Source organism: Phoenix dactylifera, unplaced genomic scaffold (genome assembly GCF_009389715.1).
Source record: "Phoenix dactylifera cultivar Barhee BC4 unplaced genomic scaffold, palm_55x_up_171113_PBpolish2nd_filt_p 001910F, whole genome shotgun sequence".
NCBI lineage: Eukaryota > Viridiplantae > Streptophyta > Magnoliopsida > Arecales > Arecaceae > Phoenix > Phoenix dactylifera.
In genome coordinates this window covers 32,927-44,857 of record NW_024069198.1, presented here as the reverse complement: position 1 = coordinate 44,857, position 11,931 = coordinate 32,927, and the positions used below count along the sequence as shown (strand labels likewise).

The window sequence follows — 11,931 nt, the reverse complement described above, 5'->3', positions numbered from 1 at the left end:
CGAAACAGAGGTTGTAGTCGCGATCCTTTGCTTCTCCTCTTCCATTGAGCCAATAAACCATGGTAAATCGTGGTTGTTCAGGCTTCACGGGGCCATTGAATGACCGCCGACTGTTGGGGTCGTGCACCGAGATCCATAGATAGTCGAGCTTATCCCTTCCAAAACTTCTATAAATCCCTCCTTTTCTCTTTGCTTGATCCGCCATCCGTCGAGCACTCTTCTTCTTCCTCATCTTCGATGGCTGGTGTACCACCTCGGCCAAGCACTGTTGCTCAAAGCACCCCCATTCTTCCACTATTTTTGAGTGTTGTTTTCCTCTCTTCTTGCCAGGATCCACTGGAAATCGCCTCCATCGATAGTGAGTCACCATCCGTGTCCCTCACCGGTGAGTCCCTATCTTTCATTGAACCTCCCTTAGGCTGTGGGGGCTGCCACCAAGGCAGCTAGCTCTGCCCCTCTTCCTTTGTTCCTCCTTTTTAGCCGAGCACGATCGTCACCGCTTGCTTGTCGCTGCTGCTGCCGCCTCCGGCGACCATCCGCCGAATCTTGACCAAGGAAACCACTATGAACCACCTTTTCATCTTTCGCTTGATTATCGAGAAAAGAAGAAAGAAGAAGAATGAAAAGACGAGGAAGAAGAAGAGAAGGAGAGAGAGAAAAACTCATCCCTCTCTCTCTCTCTCTCTCTGTGTCTCTCTCGTTCTTTCTCTCTTCTCTCTCTAACCTCTCTCTCTCGTTCTTTCTATCCTTGGTTCAATATTTTTTTCTCTACTTAATATATAGATTCCAGACCGATTTACCCAGTCAGGACTTAAAAGCCTGCTAAAGTCCATTTCAGGTTGTTTAGAGCTTTTTAATTTGTACTTAAATTTTTAAATAGTGAATATCAAGTAATTTATACTTCTTAAACGGTTTTGATAGGTGTAGCAGATTTATCCAACTGAACCTAGTGATCTTTGGACGAATAAAGGTAAGTGACCTTAATACAAACCTTATTAATTATATATATATTGATAAATTTTTAGAATGAAATTATGAATTATATTCGACATGATTGATCCTACATTTTCTTTAAAAAAAAATAGGTTCAAGCATATGATTGGAAATGATTCTTTTTCTTAGCCAAATAGCATTTTTATTAAATACTTCATTATAATTCATTTACGCATAAATTATGATTATGAAAAATTGCATGTTACTATGAAAATGATATATATGGCATGATTATACATTTTAACTTTGGTGATACTTTAGCATTTCTAACTTATTTATAAAAATATGATTTATAAAAAAATATGAAATATTTTACGAGCTCTTAAATAGCTACCGTCTCTAGAAATGGAGGCCAATCGACACTCTAGAGCTAGCATCTAAAAAAAATGGCTTTCTGCTAACGGGTTAAAGTTGGTAACGAATATGAACTATGATATCTTGTCGATTATGAAGACGACCCTGTCACGGGTTATAGTGACCGTAGCGCAAAAATCTGTGAGCACTATTTTGATTAAAAGTATAAATAAATGGTAAATATTTGATGACTATAGATATTTTAAAATGCATCTTCAGCATTACAAATTGCATGATTTGTGCATATATGATTGGTTTGCTACGGCAATTTGTTATTATGTTTATAAAATATTTTATTTTACAGTATAATTTTACTTTCTAAATGATGCATTGAATTATGTAAAAATTTATGCTTGATCCGGTAAGGTGGTGCATGGTTACTTACTGAGTCGCAAAGCTTATTTATTTCTTTATAATTTTTTCCATATAATTAAAGTTACTAGGAGCCGGAAAGAATAAATGAATAAAGTATGAAAGAATAAAGCTCGAAGCATAGACGCAAGTTATTAGTAATTTAGCTATGACTATAAAGTTTGGGTCATGTAGTCTGGAATATTCAAATATTGGATTTAGATGTCCTGTACCCGCTTCTTTTTGTTTAACAAATAGAATTGGACTAATTTTATTATTCTATAATTTTTTTTATGAAGAATTTTTTTTTGTGGGCTTAATGTTATTATGGGTAATACCTTATAGTAGCACGGCCATGTCATGCACTGGATCTAGGGCGTGACAAGAAGAATAGAGAATAGTTACACAAGAGAAATTATCAGAATGACTCAACCTCAAAAAGTTACTGGAATTTATTATTGCTCAAGAAGAAATTTTTTGGAAACAAAGATCAAGGCCAAGGCTAAAGTTTGGAGATAAGAACACCAAATTTTTCTATTTGCAGGCCAATTCAAGAAGGCGGAGAAATACAATCCAACAAGTTGAACAAAACGGTGTGGTTATCATGGAAGCTGCACAAATTAAGAAAATAGTTTTGAACTTTTTCCCTGACCTTCTAGGAAAACCAAATAAAGTCATTGATCGCATAATACAATTAGATTGGGCAGCTTTATAAAGTGATAAAGGGAAACCTTTTACTGAAAAGAAAATTCGAAAAGCTCTCTTCAGCCTCCCCAAAAAGAAGGTGCAGGGCACTGAGGGGTATTGGGATCTTCGTAAAAATGACATAGGCAAGTTATTTGGCAATCTCTATTCTCGAACCAACTAACATTGATAAGAGTAATTATGCCTTCATCTCATTGATTCCAAAAAAGCAAGAGAGTACTCTGCTTAAAGACAACAGACCCATAAGTCTCATAAGTAGAATCCGCAAGCTCTTTACAAAGGTATTAGCAATGAGATTAGCTGCACACATGAATGAACTCATTTCAGACTACAATTGGCCTTTATTAGAGACAGACAAATCAAGGATTGTTACTCTTGTTATGGAGGTTACGGCATGCTGCAAAAGATATGGACAGGAGGGCCTCTTCCACAAGTTAGATTATGAAAAAGCTTTTGGCAATGTGGATAGGGACTTTCTCATCAAGATCCTTAAAGCAAGGTGGTTTGGGGCAACATGGTGTGGTTGGATTTCAACGATTCTATAAGCAAGCAAGGTAGCCCTCCTAATGAATGGTAAGCCTACAAGATGGATCCAAACTAGAAAAGGAATAAGCCCCGTTCCCTCCTGTTATTCATCCTAGTTATAGATCTCTTAGAACGTATAATAGGGCTGGTGGCAAGGAATGATTTGATAAGAGGGGTGGGATCATCAAAGATGTTGATGGAGACTCACTGCATACAATATGCTGATGACACAATGATCATCTGCAGCGCTAACAAAAGGTATGCTTCAAATTGAAAATTCATTTTATATTTGTTTGGAGCTGATTACAGGTCCTAAGATTGATTTCGATGAGAGCTCGCTCATCGGAGTCGGGATGCTAGAGGCAAGATGCAAGTTTTTCGCCATCCCTGATAGGATGTAGTAGTGCAAAGCTCCCCACAAGGTACCTTGGCTTCCCACTTCACATAAATGTGTATGAGAACCGTCCCAGCGTGTATTTAGTCCTACATCAATTATTCGTCGAGGAGATTTTGGGTACTTATACAGGATCAAATAACCCAAAAAATACCTTTTGGCTAGTCTTTTTGGATAAGGTCTTGGGTTGTCAGAAATGGTATCAGAGCGGATCCGACCCATAACCTATGTGGACTAGGGGACACTGTAGTACGAATTTATTGGGGCTAACCACATGCCGATTGTGGTGCTTGTAATTAGATTTGAATAGATTTGAACTTGTCAGGTCCTAAAGGCTTGAACGGGGGGAGTATGTGAGGACCCGTGCGGACGTCTGTCTAGTCCAACATCGGTTATTCGCCAAGAAGATCTTGGGTATTTATACAGGACCAAGGAACCCAAAAAAATATCTTCCGACTAGCCTTTTTGGATGAGATCTTGGATTGGGACAGCATGCTAAGATGTTTGGATTGGAAATTCATTGTGGAAGAGATTGGGAAAAAAAAACTAGCAACATGGAAGAACAAAGTCCTGTCAATTGGGGGAAGATTGACACTCACTCATCAATGTTGTTTTGGGATCCATTCCAATATGTTAGGATGCCATCGTTCTTCATCCCAGCCAAAATCCTTGAGAAAATTGAAAGGATGCACCGTAAGTCATTCAAGAGAGGAAGCAAAGCCGGCTATGGACGCCCCTGCGTTGCTGGTTGGTCAAACATTTGCAGACCCAGGGATTACTAATTTGAGAATCTTTAGCCAATGTCTCTTGATACTATAGAGAATATGACAAACAGTGGAGAAAGATAATCCAAGCCAGATACTATGCAAACAAACTTCCAAGTCAAACGGATTTCAGAAAACGAGGGCTAAGTTCAGATGCATGGAGAAGTGTGCTGCAAGTAAGGAATTTATTCTTGCAAGGCTCGATCGAGGCTTAAAATCAGAGATGGAAATCAAACAGCCTTCTGGAATAAATTCCTTACTTGACCCTTCGATCTCAGTTAAAAAGCGTTACAACTTCTTCTGCCATGGAGGCATCCAATTGGAGTTCGCAAAAACCAGCCGGAAACTCCCAGTATCAGAGAGAGTTAATATTTTTTTTCATCTCGTTTACCTTTCAAAATAAAATCCCCACAGCTGCAAAAACTAAGAAAAATGGAATATCCAAGTTCCTTCTTTATGCTCGCTGTGTAGTTCAGAAGTAGAAACTTCTGACCATCTGTTCTTAACATGCAACCATTCCAAGTATCTCTTGCAAAGGATTGATCAGGCTCTACGTATACATCAAACACCACATAGCGTTGAAAATCTATGGACGACATGGAGAAAAGAACTGCCCAAAGACATACCGAAGACGACATGGGATCGTGTTGTATCAGTTATTTGCCGGAGTCATCGCATCGAAAGGACGATCGAAATGAGCTAATGTTCCAGTTTGAAGCAGATTCTCAACTAAGGCATCTGAAACAAAGCATTGCTTTAATGAAAAGCTGGATTTCTATCTATTCTGGCAGCTTTAAGATGCTGCATTATTGGAGATGAAAAAAGTTAGTTGACCCAGCCGACGGGAATAGATTTGGGATTAATCTCCCTTAAGAAGTAATGAATCGTCAATATAAGTGGAGTCCGTGGCTGTTAAACAGAAAGAAACTGCATCTGTAAGCTCTTTTTATCTTGAATCCCCCTCAGAAAGGTGCAACTCCTTCGCTGCCTTGCTCCATCTCAAACCAAGTGCACGAGTTGCAGTGCTACATGTATGTAAGCTCCGTCTCTTTAACCATCTTATAACCTTTCCTCTGCTTTAATATATTTACTGGGTGGTTATTGCTCCCATTTCGTCAAAAAAAAAAAATGCCAGCTGTAATATTTCCTACCTACGTACGGCTTCCGTCAACTTGATGAAAAGGGCGGTGCCATTAATTTCTCGGCATTCATAATGTCCATGGTTGCGACTAAAAGGAGAGAGAAATGGTGATGGAGAGAGGACCGAAGATAAAGATAATCACATTGACAGCCACTTCATAATTGCTAACGTCGACATGTTGAACTGAAAAACAACAATCAGCAGTGGTGATGATTTTGACCAGAGAGAGGAAAGAAGAAAGAGAGAATAGATGCATGGCAATCTAGCATAGCAACAGCATTTCTTGATAGCGACAACCACAATATATATATAACAATCTTATCTAAAGACCAAGGACGAGTAATGTCGTTTCTATAGATGGCAACCCCATCAAAAATAATAGCATGTTTGAATGGAGAAAATAAATGGGAAATAGGTGAGAAATGGAGCCCAATGAGAGAGAGAGAGAGAGAGAGCTGGCTTCCTCTTTTCCCTTTCTTGGAAGGGTGATGATATGTATCAGATACCAAGTTAGCAGCGTATAAGTCATGCATAAGAGTTTATGTATGGTACAGTAATTTATTTTTTTTCTAGAAGAAAGGAATTTAAGAAGGGAGGCATGTGAGAGCCACTCTTTCTCCTCACCTTCTCCTACATTTATTAGGAGTGAGAATTACCCTATTGGAAGAACTCCTTTCCCATGTCTCAACGAAATCCTCTATTCAAATCTGCTACAAAGCCTCCTCCATTTAAATGGGAGAGGTTGTTCCTTATACCAACAGTAGTTTTAAAATTTTTATATTTGTTCTTTAGGCCATTTTGGGTTCTGCCTTAGATCATATATTTAGGAGGATGAGATATAGAGAAGACTTGAGTCCAAGCCTCAGCATTCAAGTGATGGGAGCAGGCCATGCTATCCATCACTTTTTAAACCCCTTCTTTTCACTGCTACTTTTTAGCTAGCAGAGGGACCATCATTTTGGCCCTATATGGGAAAAGACTTCCAGACTGACAGCTGGAAGAGGGAAGGGGTCAAAATACAAAGCAAAACCCCAGATCCCCTCCTTCCCAGGCTCAGAAAGCCTTTTAGCCCCCACAGCATTTTCCCCACCCCTCCAACCCACCTTCTTCACCTATTCCATGCCCTTTCTCCCACTCCCATCTCCTGGCATTTCACCAACAAAACTGAGACCTCCTTCACATAAAACTAGGAGGTAGGTGCACTAGAATTTCCCACTAAAGCTCCCTCTCCAGTCTTTAAAACCACAAAGAAACAAATCCTCTTCCTCTCAAGCTCCCTTCATAGCTACAGAGAGAGAGAGAGAGAGAGAGAGAGAGAGATGACTTCCAAACTCAGAGTTCTCTCTCACTACCTCTTTTTTCTCCTCTTCATGAGTCATCTCTCCAATGGGCTAAGCTCAGGTCATGTAAGTTTTTCCATCTTTGCTTAATGGGGCATTGATATGAGCTCTACTTTACTGAATTTTCTAATGGCTCTGTGCCATTTCAGCAGGCTCTGTTGAACGAGTCGGAGGCGATGAAGCCTGTGTTTGTGCCGGGGCAGGGGGCTTTGGTGCTGAATGAGACCAGAAGGAGGCTCGGGAACTTCCAAATATGTGCTCTCTGTACCTGCTGCGGTGGCCCCAAAGGACTCTGCCTCCCTTCTCCCTGCTGCTATGCCATCAATTGCAACATACCTCATCGACCATTTGGCTTCTGCTCCTTTACACCCAAGGCTTGCAACTGCTTTGGATGCCATTACTGATCAAGATGTATTCCATCTTGTTTATGTTTTCAGTCTCTACTTGCTTGTTCATGATGTTGGGAGGGGGTAAGAAACAATGACTGCTCCCCCTCCCTATAGTTTATTGGAATTGTTCTTCTGTTGGTCGCAGTGCAAGAGTATTTTGTTAACAATACCATTATTATAAGAAGTGGACATGTTGTAGTGGCTTGCTTGATCATTATAATTACCACCCTTCTATGTTGGGGCCAGGGTTCTTGTGCTCATAGCTTGGTTTATTTTTGGACTCAAGGGTGGTGGTGGTGCAGTACTTTGATGCATGGATTTCTGCTTTCACAAATACACTCTCTTGTTTAGTCTCCTTGTAGAACGTTTGTCCATGTAGAGGCACACAGAGTGTATCTATCATCTAAAGAGATCATATCATCCCGAATTTGAATGTTGGCTTTGATATTGTTACAAGTGAGCATAGAGCGACAAGATGGGCCAATTGTTATCGCAGGATTATTTTATTGTTTTTGAGATTGATATGAATCATGATTGAATTGTGTTGCAGCTGTGCAAGAAAATGATTGGACTATGTTATGTAACATGTGATTGTAGAAATTAAAGCCTCCTAGCAAAATTCGCCATCTCGATAGTGAACCCCATGCCAGTATATTGTACAATGTTGTAAGCTGAAGCTTTGTACCGAGTATTGGTACGGTATAGTACCAACCGATACGGCAAATCTTGCCTAGTTTTATGACTATTTTTATTTACTTCTCCCATGCTGAAGCATGGAAGTATCGCGGTAATGTGAGAAGAGGAAAGAAGGGAGGCAAACCATAACGGTGGTGCCTGCTTCCTTGTTTTAGTCCTCGCAGACTTTGGTCGATGCAGAGAAAACATCAGGGATTAAAGTTGGAGATTGAAGGTAAAATGTAATTGCAGTATTTGTCAGCATTACAAACAAAATTTCCTAGGAGACATGTTGTCTTGATGCATGTGGCATCTCATGAGCATGGTTGGTTGTTCTGGTTGTTCAAAAGCCATTCTTCACCCCACAACCTTTATTGCAATTTGTTTTTATTAAGGATGTCATGGATGGCCTCATTTGGAGAGCCCTGAGGAATCTCATTGACCTCCATTCTGGACAGTGCACCACCATGTGCTCTGCAGGCAAGGACTAAACTTAAGATCAATACCCAACTATTATAATAAGGATATAATAAAAGCCTTGAGGGAATTCTGCTAGGATTAGGAACCTTGCTTGCTCCTGGAAGATGTCTGTGCCCTGCTTTTTTTTTAACACTCATGACTTTGTCTGCCATGGACAAATAGATTAATACAAACCTGCCCTTCAGCTCCATTGTGACTTGGATCCTATCAATATGCTGTTAAAATTTCCTGTATTATTCTGTGGAAGGCCTTAATACATAAAATAGTTCATGGACCAAGTTCTGAAATCAGATAATCATTAGCATTTGAGAAGAGAATTATTATTAAATTTATATATAAATTATAAGAATTTGAGTTGAATTTTATTGCATTATTAAAACTCCTATCTTCATGATTACTTATAAAAATATTTCAAGTGTGCATCAAACTGTGTTATGTTCATCTATTATCATTTACCAATGCGTTGTTATCTACCAAGATAAATATATACATGCATTCATGTGATGATGGAGGCATAATGGTCCGGTGATGTTAAAATCGGGCTCTTTATGTAAGGCTTATTTTGGTCAATATGAATTTAGAGTAATTTTTCTAGCTAATTTCTGTTTATGTTACCTCTGCAAATTATGAGAAGATTTCTAAGGTGGTGACTAGAAAAGCCATTTTTTTGGGTAAACAGAAAGGCCATCTCTAAGTGGGTGGTTAAAACCACTTATCCATTAATATCTTTCTTTTCATGGCCTATAGCCCTAAAACTTGACTTTCTTTTACATATTGGAGGAAAGTCCCATTCAGTAGGAGAAAAGGAGGTAGATGAACCTATCGGTAACACTACTCAAAATCCAAATCTTTCACCCCTTGCTTCCAAGCAAGGGGTGCAACTATTGATCAATGAGGGATACTTAAAATATAACTAAAGGGAAAGTTTTCTATTTAAAATATCAAATGCATAGGTAGTGCTTTGTGTATACATGTCATGCATTATTGTATATAATAAAAAAGTAGGTAAATTCTTCACTTAAGCAGATTTTGCAAAAAAAAAAAGAAGAAAAAGTCCACTTAATTATTGGTTTTATAAAAAAAAGTTTAAATTAAGTTTTTCAGAAAACATATTTAAGGGTTTCAAGATAAGTTTGCCCATGAGCCTGATTACAAGACAAGCAATATGTATTTATTGATATGATTAACATAGTTTGAGCATCATATGCACATTTCTTTTGGACTATGCTCATTTCGTATTTAAACCTAGGGATAAAATTGTCTAGGAACCCTAAATGTAGACTATTTTGTAAAAAGAATTAATCCAACTTTTCAATCAAAAAAATAATTAAGTGGATTTCCTATGCAAAACCTACTTTACTTAAAGGTAGTTTATTAAATTATTTTTATTTGGTTTATAAATTAGAAGAAGAAGAAGAAGAAGATATCTTATATTAGAATTACTTATATATCTTTTTGAAAATTATGTTATCTGAATATAAAATATAATTGATAATTGTTAGATGTTTTTTATTATGAGTTTTTTTTTCAGTCGATGGACAGGTTCATTTCATGTAGGTTAGATATGGATTTATTTTAAATAGTGAACTAGGTCGTGCTCAACAGCACCCCTAATCTTTTGTTCAGCAACTAGAGGTTTTAAATTCAAGTGTTGGATAGCACGTTCCTAAGTATTTCGAATATAGTATGGAGTTATCCCCTTCACTTTCTCACCCAAAAATTTATTTTTAAAAATATCATAAATATTGTTTTTCCAATAGTAAAGAGAAGAGATCTTTCATTAGAAGTATCTTGGTAAAATGTGTGTTTCTAGTTTTAAATTTCAGCCATTAAAAGAAATTGTATAATAAAAATTCTTAATAGTTAATTATTTTTCATTAGAGACAAAATAAAATTAAGAGACCAAAAGAATGCTATTCCCTTTCTTGTTTTAAATATACTATTAAAAAGTACTGGTCTATTAATAAGCTCAAAAGACTGGGAGTTTGCAGAACTGTCATAATATCTGTTCCTCCCTTTTTTATTTCTTTTAACTGATAGAACTTAGTACTTCATCACATGTACTTACTGCACCCAAGCTCCTTAAACAAACATTTATTAATAGATAGTGGATGACTTGATTACACTCATTAAAGCAGAAGGGTGCTTTGCTCATCCAGAAAGGTGCATGCCAATGGTTAATTGAAATTTTCAGGATTAAAAATTCACAAAATTGTGCATGTTCTGCACATTGGCCATCATTTACACATACATAAATTCTGAGCAAGCCAGTTATAATGTCATAAAGAATTATGCAATTACTTGATGCTTAGGAGGAAAAAGAAAGAGCCTCCAAAACATTTCATTCTTCACTTATAAACATTTCGCGCATTTTATGTTGCTATAAGTTGTAATTACAGGAGTGCCAAAATGTTTTCTTCACCACCAAATTGTTAAATTTATGCCATTCATGATCTACACAACAAAAAATATATTTCTAAATATAAGCTAAAATAAACAAAAAATCATAAACTTTTGACATGTTACAAAAATAAATCGGTCCACTTTCTGGCCACCTGATCATGCTTTCATAAAATATTTCAGCAATTTATGATGTAGATCATGGCCAGTTGGGTGAGATCTTAATTCAAATAGCATAGCAATGATGGGAACAGATGAGACCCTTGCAAATAGTAACAGGAAAAACCTTCAGCCAATCAATTAAAAAATTCTAAAATTAGCAGCATATCTTGGTGTCAATTTGTTCATCACTAAACTATATATTATACATTCATTTTTAGTTAAAAATTTCATAGTTCAAAATTAAAAATAAAAATTTTAAATTAAAAATTCAGATCGTTGATCATAAAATACATTATTGGAATTGTCTAGAAATAAAAATTTTATATTTCGATGGTTCTGTTAAATAAACATTAGTAATTGTTGAAAATTTTATATGCATGCATGCTTACGAGTGCATATACACATACATACATAGATATATATACACACATATGTAAATTAACAAAATAATTAAAATTAGTTATGTAATATTTATGAATTAGTTTTATAGAAGATAAGCATTCCTGCTAAAAATAGAAGTAGATAAGCATTAGGAGTTTAGGACTAGAGTTAGGGATGGTTATAGAGAGTGGTGTTGAGAGAGAATTCACTTAGGCTCTCCCATCTTTAAATTCAAAACGAATACTTATCCCAACTTAGAATATTTTTTTCAATTGTATCCCTACAGGGACATAATATTTACAGCGTAAGGTTTGCATCTTTTCATTTAGGGTAATTTTGATAGCCCAAGAAGCGAAGGCATGGTGAATGAGCATTACTTTCATTGATACCTCCAAAAAAACTTGCAGAACATGATATGCATGTGGATAAAATATTTTGTTACAACAACTAAATAATAAATTAGGTTAAGAGCCTTAGTTACGACAATACATCAAGCATCGACTGAATATAGTTGCAGAGCTATCTTGGTTACAACAATAATTTCAAAACTTTAATTTAGCTAAGAACATCTACGAGGACAACATGCCACCTAACAAAGCAACTTCTTACAGAAATTCACTGCACAACTCAACCATAAGCTCACTATAGGATAGATCCAAATATTATGCAGGTGCAACTTCAGGCATAAAAATATTTTTACAATGTAGCATCCAATCTAATCACCAAATATAGTAATATTCATAAAAATATTGAGAAGACAAATTTAAGCAAAATCATTAAGGTGAAAATCATGAACTGCCACGTCCGGTTATCAAACAAGGTATTAAAACTTATCGATATGAATGCTGTTTGAGAAATTTTGCTACAGCAAATATCA

At 36.7% G+C, this 11,931-nt stretch overlaps 1 long non-coding RNA gene across 1 annotated transcript; it reads left to right on the top strand.

Annotated features, from left to right (window-relative positions):
- The first annotated feature begins 6,266 nt into the window (after positions 1–6,266).
- LOC120109220 lies at positions 6,267–7,218 on the top strand. The gene is made up of 2 exons (XR_005510199.1): positions 6,267–6,633; positions 6,717–7,218. It is a non-coding gene; the product is annotated as an uncharacterized LOC120109220 (long non-coding RNA).
- Positions 7,219–11,931: the final 4,713 nt, after the last annotated feature.